The following is an 11666-nucleotide window of genomic DNA, read 5'->3' as shown; positions in this document are numbered from 1 at the left end:
TACATGTTTAGTTTTATACAAGATAATATTAAAAATAGAATAATATAATAAATAGTAACTCTTTCAAGCCGTTCTTTAATTTTATAAAGCCTTAAACGTATTTTCTTATTATGCTAAAAGGAATATGCTATAATTTTATCAAACATGAACCTGCTTCTGCACTCCTAAGAATATAGAGCAATTTTTTGTTAAGCTATAGAGTTTTCAGTAGCCTTTACTGTAATTTTAAATTACAATTATGTCTTTTATAAAAGATCCCTACTTCCAGATCCTTTGAAGTTCGACGAAACAAGAGCGAAGCAAAGACGGGTCGCTTAAACAGAGATTATTATTATAATTCTTAGAATTATTTCGTATAAATAGAAAATTGATGGAATATTTATTTCTACATTACGAATTTTGCTATCCTAAAATTATTTGAGGGAAAAATTTGGTCTAGATTCAGATTCATGAAATTACAATTCTGTAAACGGAATTATATTTCCGTTCGTCATTTCAAAAAATTGATACAGCTTTGATCGACATTTAATATTACTACCATTGAGATATACATATGGAGACGACACCGCCTACATCACTTATGTTCCGCTCAACATACGCCATATGGCGTAACTGCACGCTCATTTTTTATTTGTTTTAAAGTGAAACGCATCAAATATACTATTTTGTTATCACTTATCATACACTAGTCGCTCGATCCTTCTCTGTCCAGCCGCAGTCAGGATAATAAAATTAATAGTTGTTAATTGTAAATCATTCAGAACTAATTAGAACGATATTTATACGCATTTTTTAATAATAATTAAAGAATAATAGGTGGCCCGTCTTAGAAGAGGTCATAGATGGTAGCCACAGATGTCCAACAAATGATAATTACAGGCTGTTAATAAAAATGAAACATTGAAAATCCATTTAATTTTTATTAGAGAAATAAACGCAGTGACAATTTGCAGCGAGCGTTGATTTAATTGCACAGTACTTGAACATCTGTCGACGAATTTGCGAACATTGGGACGATTGTTTCAACGAGTCGTTGTGATGAATTTAACTGTAAATGCATTTTAATTTAGTGGGTATTTTATGTATAATTGTGTAATTGAATTAGTGACAAAGTAATTGATATGAACTCAATTATTTTTTACATAAAATTATTATGCTAAAAATTTAATATGAAAATGTAGTTGTTCCGGGGCGGATGCCTAACCAACTCAGCCACTCGTGACCCGCCTGAGCAATCGAATTTATTCTCTCCTTTCAGTTTTATGTGTCTTAAGGGACACACCGCGCGCCATCTATTGAGATGATTTAACAACCATCTCAACCAATATGAAGCACTTTTCAGTGAATACAATATTGTAACGATGGAACACGACCTTTTCTTGAATTTATATTTTTTGGTTTTTATGGCATTCAAATGCTTTATAAATATAAATTTATAAAGAATAGAAAAAATTCGATCACGAGGCGGGACTTGAACCCGCATCCTTCGCGCCTTTCCGGGGCGGATGCCTAACCAACTCAGCCACTCGTGACCCGCCTGAGCAATCGAATTTATTCTCTCCTTTCAGTTTTATGTGTCTTAAGGGACACACAATTCCTCTTAATAAAGGTTAAAGAAATATCATCTGGCCTTTAACCGGCTGCGCAGTAGTTAATAGGTATTTGTGTGGTAGCGTTGTAATTCTAAAATAATAATACCTACTTATCATTTTTTTTTCTAATTATTCAAGGAAGTAATTTCATACGCAAACTATTATATTTATTATTGTGCTGTATTGTGAACTACGTCAAAAAGCCAGGCTTAGTAATTAACACACAAAAATTTGAAGTCAAACGTCTTTAATTTCTGCATGTATGCTGAGTACCTTTTTACAAAATTTGATGTAGAATTAGAGGAATTTTCTCCAAGTCAAATAATAAAAGCGTCCATTATTGTACCGGGTTATACGCTATGTGACTTATGTGAATCGAAACTAAGCTCTAGAAATGCTAAAGAGAAAAAACCGTTGTTTTAATTTGGACCTAGATTTCCACTAAACATTCTCCTGTTCATTCGTATACAGGGAAATTGTAAGAGGTTCCGCATAAGGAGGTTTTCCAAAAAGCTAAATTAAATTACATTTTTTGATTATCGACTTTTGAAGTGACTAATTTTCGTCACGTATACCTGCGGATAAAAATACGTAGGCTTATTCGAAGTTATCATCTTTATAAAATATATAATATTTAATAAGGCCAAAATAATAAACAGTTTTTATTAAAAATTCTAAAAAGTAATTTTAATTTCACATACCTAAAAATATTCATCGACTTATATTTTATAAGACTGCTTGTGACCGCACGGCAAACTTGCTGTAGGTAAAATGTAAAATGCTGCTAAAAAGTATTTTTTTTTCGTGTAAAACTTATAGAAGCAGAACATACATGTTTAAAAAAAAAAAAACTTTAACGACCTCTTCCTTCTATAAAAATGTGTTGTGACTTGTGACCTAACTTTTTACAAAGTTTCGACATGAAAAGGTAAAAAAATACACAATTGGTACATTGAAGAAATTAAGACGTACCTATTTATGTACAAATAGATATATGTTTATTTCAGTAAATGTAGCAGAAAGTAAAGAAAAGGCCTCGATTTTTCTACAAAAAATGTGGCCCTCTAAATGGGGTCTTTAATTAAGATAACGATTGCGGCCACGAAATCCTACGCCTGTATTTATAGGACCTTAGAATTAATACAATGTAATATAATATATTATCATTCCTTAACGATACCTACTTAGATAATTTTTTTTATACTAATATTATAAATCTGAAGATTTTTTTTGCTTGTTTTGGATCGTTTCTAAATATCCAATCACCAAAGAACCTTATTATAATATTAGACAATAATACTGCTTATCACATGCAAAAGTAATAGTTTGTTTAAAACCATAATTCCTACTCATATTAAAAACATTGTTAAGAAAAATAATTTTTACGTGTTATACGTAAATTGTCATCGTCAAAAGCTTGCAGCCACGGCGGTTAAATTTAATATTAAGAAAAATACGTGACCGTAAAATACAGAGTAAAAATAAAGAACATAGGGTTTGCGAATGTTGCCACGTAAGGGTAGTAAATATGATACAATAGATTACAAAGACGTGTTGTTTTATAAGAGGAACAACAAAATTGTTGCCAACAATGAAAATTATAGCATTGTTTAATGTTTTTGTTAAAAAATCTTTTTACATTCTGTGTTAAGTAGTTTGTTATTTGCTGAGTCTGTACACGTTATTAAAATAAAATGGATTTGTAGAGTTTTAAAAATCACATTGATATGAGAATAATTATTTTTTAGAAAAACACGATTTTCAATACTTTCCGCCTATCATACTAATGTGACGCTTCGAACCATTTTTTACGAATAACGACGAAGATTTTCAATTCTTGACGTGTTTTTTCAAGCGAACATGATCATGATTGATTGATATATCATTTATTTGTTATGAATCTTCTTAACCTTTTACCTACCTCATGTATTTTATGTTCTTTGTTAGTTTTAACTTTTAAAAAATACTAACAACTTCCACTTAACAAAAAAAATGTGTGCGTGTACACACGTAATAAGTGAAACTTTTTTATGACCTTATTTTTAAAAAAATAATTCACTTTATGTAACTTTACAGAAATACGTCGAATCACACGTGGTAGGGATAAGAAAAAGATGGCGCGTAACGGAAAAATGTCACGCGTAACGAAAAAATGTTTCACTAAATTTTTTTCCAACCCCGATAAAGTAGTTTCACTTCAATAAAATTATAGAAATAATAACCTTTGGATTCGTAGATGATATAATAGTTTTAATTTACGATAAATTTCCAATACGATACCAATTATCGTGTTCCAATTTAAAAGTAGTTATTCAATTAAAATAAAGTTAGTAAAAAATATACTAAAAACGAGCTCATGAAGCGAAAAATGAGGACAGCGTATTGTTATTTTAGCCAATAATTCAGAGCAATAAAAATGTTACTGTTTGCATAAGCGGGTGCGTACTGCGTAGTTGACGTGGCTGGATAAAATCCACACTGCCCACGCATTATAGCGTAAGAGATGCTTAATTATATGTTTTTTAATTTTTTTTCTAACTATTCGGCATTTTAGTCGTCTTCTTTTTGCCATATTTATGGAAACTCTGCTTATCCAGAATATACTAAAAAAATTCAAAATTCAAAATTCAAATTCTCTTTATTTGCTGAATGTAGTTACATAGCTGAAGTAGTACAAATTTTATAGGTTCTTAGACATTCTGCTCGTAGTTGAGCGTGCAAATATCTTAAATTATAAATTACATTATACAATATTACGTCACACAACACTAGTACAGAGTTACATTTTTTCAGAGGCAAAAAAAGGCTTAGAAATTTATGTAGAGACATAATATTATTTAAAGTTAAATAAATTAACGCATTGAAATATTTCATTACAATAAAATAATAAAATGAGAAATAAGTCACAATTTTAGCAAGAACTGAAGAACCTTTGCAGATACATTTATTCCAGTAATTAATGTAGTTGCTGAGAGAGATTTTTAATAGCCTTGGCATAATTACCAAAGGCAGAAACTGAAGTATGCACAGATAGACTATTGTTTAACTAAGTACGGAATTAAAGTATCTATTAATTTTTGCGTTCACTATTGATTTTATTATTCATTTTACTGAGATAATTTGTGGCCTTGGCATGATTTTCAAAGCAAAATACTGAATGACTGACCTATTTTATTATGTTTTCAACATCATTTTTGTCAAACATACATAACCTCACAGAAGTTTTGTGTAAAATTTAAAAGTAACATGTGAATGCTAATGTACTTACTATGATTATGGAGTTGTTATTTGTTACCTATTTTCGTAACCCTTTTTTTAATTCTGTTGTCAATCCTTACTTTATTCTAGCTCAATAAGCATGCAACACATATGCAGAGGCTAACTCTGCCCAACAAAAAAACAATAATTAAACATGGAATAATAATAAGTATTTACATTTTCCTTTTAAGATAATTTCGTATGAGGAAATAAATAATTGTGAGAAATACTTCGGAAAAATGATTCTAGCTCTTAAGCTACATATCGTCACGCCTACACTAGGATAATAATTGTCCACGTGGCAGCGAAGAATTAACGATAAATCTCAATGTATCAACAAATCCTAAATAAAGCGGCCATTTTCACTTGTTATATTCCAAAATATTGATATTCAATTTTATATTGGTTGTTAAAAAAATATAATTGAACGGCTTTAGAAATATGATCGACGGAGTGGATTAAAAAAAGCAATTATTTAGTTAATAGTAGTTAAAAGGCTATTTATTCGTGTAATATCTACGAAGTACAAATAAAAAATATAAAATGTGGGAGTAATAATATTATAAATGCGAAAGTAACTCTTTCTGTCTGTCTGTTACTCAATCACGCCTAAACTACTGAACCAATTTGCATGAAATTTGGTATGGAGATATTTTGATACCCGAGAGAGGCATACATAGGCTACCTTTTATTGCGAAATATTTACCACGGGCGAAGCCGGGGCGGACCACTAGTATTCTATAAAACAAATGCAAGATAGACAATGAGTCGTACTATGTCAATTAATAATAATTAAATAATATTTAGGCTTCTAACAATACAGCATAATGCCTTATATCGTCCCCTTACTGGTAAAAGTGATTATCTGCACAAAACATAAACTGGAGTTATTTAAGCATTTGAAAGTATGACAACATTTTAAGATGTGTAGACATCAGTAATCTAGGTTATTAGTGGTTTGTTATGAAAGGCCCATTATTCAGGTAATGTTTTATCAGAAAATAATCTAAGAAATTGCAGAAGAATTTCAAGAAAAATGAAGAATAAGCTGAGGGGGCGCTTGCAGTTTGTTTTATCTGAAGTAATTTAAAAAGCGTGAAACTAATATAATTCAGAAATAATGTACTACAATCGGATAATTTATTTTACTTGCCTCAAAAAAGGCAAATACGCTAACTAATATTCAAGAAAAAGTAACTAAAGCTTTTTAAATTTTATTTTATGAAGTGTTTAAATCAATAATTTTGTAAAATTTAAAGAACCACAACCAACTACTGTAGGATAACTGGTTTTATATGATGAATACAAGTGTCAATAAACGAAAACGTGTTAAAACGCGAAACATTGTCTTAACAGTATACATTTTTTTAAATAATATCCTAAAGCAATTTAATCGTTTTTTATAGAAGCAATTGTGGAAAATCATGCAAGAAAGTCTGTTTTAGCCGAAGCTAACTTTGTAATTACGCACCGTAGAAGATAACGGGTTTTACCTGAAGATAGATCTTGACGAGACGAATCGATTGGTGTATATAACTTAATTTTGTAAAAATGTGCAGTTAGTCAGTTTTACCAGTAAGGGGACGATATAATAATATGAAATCATCAAAATTTCATCTTTTGAATATAATTTACAATACCTTGCGTTACCAAACAATATTTTTTCTTATACCCAAAATTTTCATTTGAACTAGTAAATATTAAAGAAATACAGTACAATTAATCAGAACTTCAATTAGAGCAAGTACGTGCACGATTACCACTAAATGGGGTTTGCGGGAACATAACTGCAAGCAACATTTATATTCATAAAGTTTGTAGTTTTACGTGGTTCTATGATAATTTTCACAAAATTAACGAACAGTTATATTGGTTTAATTGGAGTGTTATTTGTGTTTGGTTTCTATAGGAAGGATGGTTCATTTAAATTATGGCAAGGAGTAGATGTTAGTGATTGTTTGTAAAATTTACATATAAATGTATTAAAATAAATATGAAACTATCGTACTGTACATTTGTTAAAGAAGTTAGTTATCTATTTTTTTTATAAAAGTACGCCGCTGTAATCATTAATTTATATTGAACTAGCTTTCCACCCGTGGCTTCACCTGCGCAGTCAAAGAAAAACCCGCATAGTTCCCGTTACCGTGAGATTTCAGGGATAAAACCTATATTATTTCCCGGGGTAAAAAGTAGCCTATGTCCTTTCTCGGGTATCAAAATATATCTTTACCAAATTTCATGCAAATTGGTTCAGTGGTTAAGGCGTGATTGAGTAACAGACAGAGATGTCTGTCTGTCTGTTACTCAATCACGCCATCACGAGTTACTTTCGCATTTATAATATTAGTATGGATAGTATGAAAAGTCCTGTTGTCTGTAATAATATTATATGAAATATAATTAAAGTAGAGGATGTACCTAGGTACCTTAATAATATTTGCTAGAGTAACTACTAAAACATACAACTATTGAACACAAAACATGCATTGAGAGTTGTACTCCTATACATAATTATATCATACAAGATTCATGCGCAGTCTATTCCATGTTCTTTGACAAATTGTACTTGCAAATAACATTGCTGAAAGACTGTATTACATCTCTCTTGTCCACTGCAGCACCTTAGAATGAGCGAGCGGGACCTTCCAATTAAAACTTATCCACTTAACATTAATAAAACTTCTCAAGGAACTTGTATAAGTTTGTTTCTTAAATAAATGGCTGGTTTAAACACGTTTTTTGTTTATAGGCAAATGGAGCTAGTAGTAATTTGTCTCTAACTTGCTAAGTTTAATTGCCTATTCTATGAACGCAAAAAAAGGTATTTAAACCAACTTTTTATTTAAGGAACATAGTATTTTAAAGACAAATTACCATCATTATTTTATAGTCAGTTAAGGTAGTAATATATAATATGTACAATTAATATTTAAGTTATAAATTAATTACTACCATTCATATCTGGACTATGTAATAGACTTCGTATCATTAATAAAGACAAAGCTTTCAGAGTTTATAATCTTGAGGTACAAGTAATTAACGAAATAATATAAGGAATACAATACAGCGGTGGGTTTATGGTTAAGGTTTACGACTCCCGTAAATTTCAGCACAAAATTCGATAGAAGACGAACGTGCATTCATTATGTCGATTCATTTGTCTGTGTGGCTTTGGATTCGCTCTATTTTGGCTACATATTAAAATCCATGTTATAAAATGACTATGTAGGTGAAGTTAGGGTTTAGATTAAACAAATTGGAGATAGAGCAGTATCTGTCTAATTTTTTTTAGTATAAAACTTTAACAGAAGACTAATGTATTTATACAGTGACATTTCAAACAAACAAAAATATCCCTATTCATATAGTTCAGAGCGCCGAGACAAATGTCAAAACGCCAAGGAATAGAATACGCTATCGATAGAAATTGACATAAGCGTACGATGTTTTGCCTAAGGATTCGGTCACCCTACCAACGACAATGACGACCACGAACAAAATTTTCAACCAGTCGCAATTAAATAAAATTGTGCAAAACATAATTAAAATGACATTTAAGAATTTCCTGGCGTATTGGTGTTTGGAAACATTTTTTTGAGATCAATGAATAAACAAACAGGTTTTTCATAGAAACGGTGGCTCCTAGAAAAAAATGTATTTAACATTTTTTATAGATAATTAGATGATCTACAATTTTGGTTCAGGTGATTGTATGATAAACTTATCGTCTCAGCGAAAATCGCAAAAAAACCCTATTTTTTTATTAATTGACCTCGAATTTTTTTTATTTCCGAGTACTAGAATGACGAGAGATTTAAATATTGATTTTGAACAAATTTCGGCAAGATTGGAATTTTGGTCGTGGTCGTCTTCGTCGTTGGTAGTGTGACCGAACCATTACCAAAATGTCATGAGCTTATGTCAATAATTAGCGTTAGCAGTTTCTATTCCATGGCGTTACGTACGTTTGTCTAAAGGCCCAGGATACATCGCCCATTTTTGCAAGTGACTACTATCAAGCTAATTTTCCGTTTGTAGCTTTATTTTGATGAGACGCCCAATAATTTCGTGTACGAAAGTCTCGATTGTGGTAGCTAACAGAGATAACAAGGATAAAATTTTTTGATTTGATGGTTCTCAAATATTTATTACGCAATTTGTAGGACAATATGTCTGTTGAATTATATAAACATTAACTAAGTGAAAACAAAAAAATCAGCTTGTTAGTAATCATTTATGATGACCTCGTTATCGATACACTTTGGAAAGGGGGACTCTTTGAACAAACCATAGATTTTGTAGGACAAATATTTTTTCGAATAATTTAGGTAATTATCTTGAGATTGAACAAAAAAAAAATTCATTCAGTTAGTAATAAATATTTGAGAACCATCAAATCAAAATTTTTTATCCTTGTTATCTCTGTTAGCTACCACAATCGAGACTTTCGTACACGAAATTATTGGGCGTCTCATCAAAATAAAGCTACAAACGGAAAATTAGCTTCATAGTAGTCACTAGCAAAAATGGGCGATGTATCCTGAAATAATATCCTCACTTACGAACGTCCTTGGTAATATTCATTCATCTACATTCTACTATATAAAAATAAGTCGGATTTTCTTTCCTGACGCTATAACTCCAGAACGCACGAACCGATTTCCACAGATTTGCATTCGTTGGAAAGGTCTCTGGCTCCGTGAGGTTTGTAGCAAAGAAACATTTCAACAGAAAAGCGGGAAAACCGAGAAAATCATTTTTCACATACAGCGCCTTATGTAACATTTCGTTTGGTTTTTAAACTATGAAGGTGGTATTTAAAAATAAGGTGGCGAAACGGAGTTCGCCGGGTTCGATAGTTTTATATTATACATTTGTGAATTCACAATAATTGTTAGTGACAGCAACTCATTCCATACTGAAACACGTATGCTTCATTTTGGCTTCCATACCTAAACCTTCGATAGGTATATTTTTCAAGATCTTTAATATTACCACTTAACAGCTATTTGATTTATGTACCAAAACACGTAATACGGCACCTAATGTACCTTTTATCGAAATTGGCTCGATGCACAAGATTTATCGCTGGGAAAGCCGGTGTTTAAGCGCTATAAAATTTAATTTAAAACTTTCAACTTATCCCTGCAAAGAGTTTGGAAACTCTTGGATAGTTAGGGATATTAAACGTATTTCATGGCTTGGGATTTTATAGGATATAATACATAGATTCTCATCAGAAAGAACTGCGCGATGTACGAAAAAAGAGGAACTGGTAAGCGTAGTTTTATTTGGATTAAAATTTTGTGTTGTTATGACAATTCATTTATAGTTTATCCAGCTCTATCTCATATCTATGAGTAATCATCTAGATCAAAAATTATGTTTGTATAATTAAAGAATTGGTTATAGGCATATTAAATAGGAGCATTATATTATATTTGAAAGTTAAAATATCTATCTGGTATATCTTTATTTAACTCTCATTTTACCTAAATTCTAAATGTATAGAGATCCTAGATCTTTTATAGAGCGGGCAAAACATATGCAACTATGGTTTAAAGACAATTTATGTTGGAATGGTTTCTCAAATAATAGAGTACACATATTTTATACTAAAAAAGTAAGTTGTACTAAGATACATTAATTATTTGTATTATATCCTTTACCTTAGGTGGCCTGGAAGAAATTGCTTTTAAGCGATAAGATAAGGTCACCTTTTGTACTTTACCTTGCATCTATACAACTATATATACTGTACTAGCTTACCGCCCGCGGCTTCGCCCGCTTTGACTTAAACCTAATAAGTTATGTAGAGGTATATACTAAAACCTTCCTCTTGAATCACTCTATGTATTAAAAAAAGCGCATCAAAATCCGTGGAGTAGTTTGAAAGATTTAAGCATACAAAGGGACATAGGGACAGAGAAAGTGACTTTGTTTTATACTATGTAGTGATGATATTATTGTAATGTTAAATGGTATAGTTACAATAAGTGGTTAAATAAATAAATAAGATATTAAAAATAATATACCCAACTCTTAAGACTAAAATGATTGCGCATTTGTTTCACTTACTATATACCCGAGGTATACACCCCCCGTTTCACCGTAAAACAAACAATTACTAAACCAATTAGGAGCATTATTAAGCAAGAAATTTGTTGGTCTATTCATGAATTACACCTCCATTAATGGACTATTAATACGTAACATGAACAAGATATTTTCGCTGTCTGTGATCGTCAATAAAGGGTCGTTCACGTTAGTAGATGTAGGTGTAAAAGTAAACAATATATTGTTAGTTAGGATTGGATTGCTTTTTGATATTTTACTAAATAAACCTTCTTATTTGGTAGAAAAAGATGATGAATAACTGTTGTAATGTTAGTGGTATTTAACTTTATATTTTTATATTCTAGCTGTCCCGGCAAACGTTGTTTTACCTTACTCTTATCATTTAGGGATATGAAAAATAGATGTTGGCTGATTCTCAGATCTACCCGGTACATAAAATTTCATGATAATCAGTTCAGCCGTTTCGGAGGAGTATGGATACTAATATTGTGTCACGATAATTTTGTATATAATATAGAGAAGAGGAAGAAGAGAAGAAATCTAATGTTACAATTACGTAAGTTTTCTATTGCCAGACAAAAATTATAGTGGCAACTGAAATACATCCTTTGTGAAAATTTCAGCTTTCTAGCTATCACGGTTTATGAGATACAGCCTGGAGACAGACAGACAGACAGAAACGAGTCTCAGTAATAGGGTCCCGTTTTACCCTTTGGGTACGGAACCCTAAAAACA

This window comes from Colias croceus, chromosome 2 (assembly GCF_905220415.1).
Source record: "Colias croceus chromosome 2, ilColCroc2.1".
NCBI classification, from domain to species: Eukaryota; Metazoa; Arthropoda; class Insecta; order Lepidoptera; family Pieridae; genus Colias; species Colias croceus.
The sequence above is the reverse complement of the archived record's forward strand: the minus strand, read 5'-3'. Positions refer to the sequence as shown.